The sequence below is a fragment of the Octodon degus genome, unplaced genomic scaffold (genome assembly GCF_000260255.1).
Source record: "Octodon degus isolate 3935 unplaced genomic scaffold, OctDeg1.0 scaffold00019, whole genome shotgun sequence".
Lineage (NCBI taxonomy): Eukaryota > Metazoa > Chordata > Mammalia > Rodentia > Octodontidae > Octodon > Octodon degus.
In genome coordinates, this window is record NW_004524595.1 from 12,005,632 (window position 1) to 12,011,181 (window position 5,550).

The window sequence follows — 5,550 nt, forward strand, 5'->3', positions numbered from 1 at the left end:
CAAATACCCATCAACCAAGGAATGAATAAAAAAGATGCAGCATTTTTATACAATGGAATATTACTCAGCTATAAAGAAAGATAAGCTGGAGGCTTTTATAGGCAAATGAATGTAACTTGAAACTCACAAGTGAAATAAATCAGACTTGCATATGTAAACATTGTATTGTCTCCCTAGTGTAAACAACTAACAGAGTAAACGAAATCCAAATTGCACAATATATATTGTGAAATGGTAAGAAATTGCTCAAAAAGAAAGAACTGGGATGGACCAAAGGAGGAAAGGAAGGGAAAAGAAAATACACATACATATGTGGTAGCTAAGATAAACACACTAGTAATTTCTATTCGTTCATGAAAAGGAGCAGTTCACGTTTATAGTTTGATTAGTCTTTCATGCCTATATAGTGTAATCTAAGAAACTACTTTGAAGATAAAAATACTCTATATTAACCATTGTTAATCTCCTATTATCTTATTTTGAAACTCTATATCATTGTTTTTATTGTTCTTTTTTTTCCCCCTTAAAAAAAAAAAAAAGAAAAGAAAATATTGGAAACCATAGATTTTACTGTGATGGAAAGGTACAATGGATGGGAGAGCTGGCCTAACACTGTGAAAGCTAGTAGCAATCCACCTATTTTTATAGCAGTCTCAATATATAGTTCCTCCTTCTATTTGATTAGTTGAAAGGCGTAGAGATGGAAGGATGAACTGTCACAAAACGCTAACCATTTCCATCTAGTCAGCCCCATGAATGAGTGTGTTAATCTGTTTTGTGTTGCTACAACAAAATATCTGAGAGTAGATGGTTTAAAAGAAATAAGTGTTTATTCCCCTGGTGAATTTAAAGGCAGGCAGTCTAAGAGCACAGCACCAGCATCTTCCAGGCTTCTTGCTCCATCATAACGTGGCCTGGGACATCACATGGAAAGACACAGTAGGGTGCTGGCTCAGTTCTCTCTTTCTTAAAAAGCCACTAATGGCACTCCAGGGGCTCCACCCTCATGACATTAGCTAAACCTAATTATCTTCCAAAGGTCCTGCCTCTGCATATCATTAACATATAAATTTGTGCTGTGTCCAACACATAAAACTGGGGGTCATATTCAAACCACAGCAACTAGGATTTTCTCCAAAGAGTGGAAACAAGATGAAATACACCAGTGAACTGGATTCTGGAGCTGGAATGAGGTAAGACTGATGATAATGCCAACTCGTCTAAATTTTTGCACTGACAAAAACAGCCCCACAGTACTTTTTGTTATAAGCTTGTGATTATAGAACAAATACACTTAAATCTTGAGATATAAAATGCATTCATCAAGATGATTTGTCTTATGTATTTGCATAAATTTTACAGCATAAAGTAAGTATTTTTGTTTAAAGTTAAATGAAAAGGATGGGGACATAGTTCAGCAGCATAAGCACCTGCCTGGCAAGCACAAGGTCATAAGTTTGATCCCCAGTACTAAAATAAATGTTTGATTGTATTAATTTAGTGTTGATCAATGATAACTAGGCATATTTTCATGAAATAATGGTTAGTCTGCTTTTGCTCTTTAAGGTTCCATATAAAATTTCATTTGAAAAACAGTTCCAGTTACTTACAAATTTGAAAGCACTGGACTAATTATCTCCAATTTTCCTTCCAGCAAGAGGATATTATATTCAAATCCTTCTCTGGGGATAGAATTGCAGGACTTCAGGAAGTTTCTGACTGCATCAGAGCATTCATAAAGAAAACAAGCAAACAAACGTGACTCCACATCCCCAACTCACCCTGCTCAGCTTTGCCCCATCTCCTCGGTGAGGGGCATCTGCAAGTAGCTTTGCAGGTGGCCCCAGGGGCAGAAGCCTGTGTTCCCTGCCAGTTATTGTACTAGATATAGGACCAGAAACAAGGATTCCATCTCCTTGGCCTCATGGTTGTTTACATGTAAGTGGCAGAAAAAGAGGTCAACGTAATGTGGTCAGACCCAGAAGAAAGCCCAACCTTGCTTCAGCATCTACTCCCTGCCAGTCTTTGTAACAGGCATGTTACATGCATCATCTCACTTATTCTACCTATTACCACTCACTACTCTTTGCAATGTTTTTCCTGAACTGAAGTGATTACACAAACAATGAGTTCCAGGCCTCAAAACAAACAAAAAAAAAAGAGAGAGAGAGAGGGAGAGAGAGAAGGGGGAGTGAATAAAGTCATCCAAACTGTCCAGTGTGGAGGCTTCAGTGGGAGGAGTAACTCATGCAGCCTCCAGCAGTCCAAGAAGGCTGCAAGGTGGAGCTGGCATCCTAGATGCATCCAGAAAGGTTAAGGAGAGAACATTCCAGCTATGATCAGCAACCTGCACACGCAGAGCTGTCCTCACTTGTGACCTTTGTTCCTATGATCCCCCACATTGTCTCCTCCATCACCGAAGCCCCAAGCATCTACCTTCATAAACAACCCACAGACAGAAAGGTTGCTTCCATCCTTTTCACCGAAATGAATTATCACTGGCATCTGTCATGCATGAGCACTGTTCCTAAACAGAGGACCAGGGCAGGATGAATCCTTTCTCTGCTCAGATCCCCATGGTATGGCAGAGCACTGAACACTCAGGATGTCCTTGAGAGAAGCTCACAGCCAGACCTTGGCTCCTGAGCAGACCTGGGGCTGGGGCAGGAACCCTTCTGTGCTAGCCCAAGGGCAACATTGAGAGCACCCCTCCAGAACAAACTTGGATCTGGTGGCCAGCTCCGCATGCTCAGAACATCAAATGACTGGACATGAAAGAGCTGGGGAGGATGCTTGCTGGACAGCCACTTAGTCCGGAAAACCTGAAACCATCCACTTGACTGAGGGCCGCTAACCACAGCCTCAATGAATGATTAATGATTATGGCCAGAGCTTATTGCAAACAGGCATGTGACAGCAGAGCCACTACCCACCTGCAGGACCTGCCTGTGTGATTGATGAGCCCTCGAGGGGTGCATGGGGCTCAGGGGGAGTGGGATGGCTCAAACTGCAGCACCCGGGAGTGCATGGCCCAGCAGGGAGCCAAGGGATACCAGTGCCTGTGTTCTGGGAGACAGCTAGACATGCAGGTGCCACCCAAGTAGACTTTCACAGACTTTGGCTGGGTAGTGGTTGGAATGGGGAGAAAGGCACTGCTCAGAGGTGAGCTTGCAGGAGTACCGGCTTACTGTGTCCCTTACGGAACTGCATTTCTGGAACCACCAGGAGTATATAAGGTGCTTTAAGAAGAAAACTAAGTGCAAGTGCTCTGTGTGGACAGAGAAGCTTGCAGAAATGTGCTACTTGGCCTAAGCCACTTCCTCGACCTTCCCACCACCACAGTAGCCAGAGACAATTCTCTCCAGCCTGTATGTTGCTTTTCTCCAGGATCTGCTCTCACCCCATCTGCACCAAGAGCTCATCCACAGCTAGAGCAAGGAGTTAGCGTCATGCCCTCATGCTTCTGAGCCCTACCATCCTGCACCCCCAGGGGCCCCCCAGGATGGCTGAACCAAGCTGTGTTTCCTCTTCCGACAGGAGGTCCAGGAGCAGGCTCGTCCTGGCTTTCTCATGTCCAGCTCAGTACAGATCAACAAAAGTCCAAAACTCAAGCTGCGGAAGATGGCAAAGGTGTAGCCCCTACCTTGTTAGTGAGACCTTCATGTGAAACAAGTTCAGACAAAACAAAGCGTCAGCCTCAAACATGCTGCACAGAGAAATGGAGGGAAGAGGCAGTGTGATTCCTGAGAAGCTCAAGTTGTGAGTAGAGCCACTGCCCAGGTGGGGCTACCAAAGTGACCACCAGCTCTCACCTGGGCTTCCAGAGGCACCTCTGAGTATCTCAGCAATGGCAGCAAGCAAGCTCAGCAGGGACCCGGACCTGGCATGGGGCTGGGGCTCTGCATCAGCCCTGAGAGCCATGTGGGAGCCCGGGGGCAGTGTTCGTGTGGCCCTAGCCGCTCTGCAGACTCTGGCTCTGTTTTATCTTAATACACTCCTGTGTGTACCTGATATGTGATACTCATCCCACAGCATGCAAATCTAATAAATTCTTGGCTCCTGCAAGTTTCTTTAAAAAATATAAAAGAGGATCATATATAAAGAAGTTGATTAATAGACACCCCGCTAAAACAGCCTGGAACATCTGTGTATTAAGTTCATTTATTAAATTACACCAATCTGTATTTTAATGAGTGAAAGATACAGTACTTATTCTGTCATCCATCAAAATAAACTCAGGAAATACTTAACATTATAATCATTTTTCTTGTTTGAACACGAGTTATGAAATATGAATCCTGCACTAAGAATGCTGGACTTGCCATCATGATCAAATATGTTTTCACAGGTGCAGCAAATATTCAGTTTTCATTTCTGTCTTCAAATGTTGAAAATATAAACCATGTTTTCTATTTCTTTACTGGGTAATGTTGCCTTCCCTCCACATGGCACCCATTATTAGACTTCTTACCGCACCATCTTTTTTTCCCCTAAACTTTCTGCTCTGAAAGTTGCTTAGTAATGAAAACACAGGCTTTCGTGTGGCCCCTGGCACCAACTCTCCCCTCTGGGGCTCTCTGGACTCAGGCAGGGGTACAGCCGATGTCTCTCATCTTCTTGCTAGAGCTAGAGCTTTGAAAGTCATTTGAAGCAAAAGTACACTCAGCGGGAACACAAAAGGAAGTTGCGTCTCAGGCTCCAAGTCCACTTTCCCCTCTTCACGGGTCTCCATGCCCACTGCTCGCCCTCAGAGATGACTCCACTCAGCAAACGGAAAAGTCAACATGGTCCGAAGCCACAGACATGGATCCGGGACTCCCCTGTTTCCAGTGGACCTTGAACCAGAAGTCCCAGGACTCTTGGAGGAAAACTGTTAACAAATCCAGTCCCTCTGGCCAGGATCAGCGGATGCTCTCCATGGCAGAGGGTTCTAGATAAAGCTCCAGCACTGCAGTCTACTGACAGTATCAGCTCCCCAGGGCAAGGCTGAACTGAGAGCCTGCAGGTTTCTTGCTGAGCCCCCTCAGTAGCTACCCAGTGCCGGAAGGTAAGTCGCACTTTGGCTACAAGGCTCTAGCTTATTTCTTTGATTCCAAAGAAATTTTTGGCCAGCCCCAAGAGGTCCTCAACACACATGCTCTACCATCCCACCTTGCTGAACTACCCCCTGCTGGGCCAAACCTTTAACATTCTCTCCACCCCAGGCTCCCTCACCCACAAGGCTGGGCTCTCTTTTCTTCCCCTGGAAGGTCACTTGGGTTCACGCCTAGTCTCAACTGAGGGGAAGACCCTGCTAAGGAAGCCACTCCTTTTATCTAACAGGAGTCTGGGAAACCTCAGGGAAGAAGGGCAGGGATCCACAGCCACCTCTGAGAGAGGAAAGTTGTATCAGCATTCCAGACGCAAGTGGCCACCTGAGAAAAGGCAAGGACTGTGGCAGCCCTGGAGGCATTGAGGTGGAGGAGAGGCTGAGGGCAGTGATGGGAGAGGAAGGGATGATAGTTGGGACAGAGATGACAGTTCGGGGTAGGTGAGAGATTGGGGTGCTGT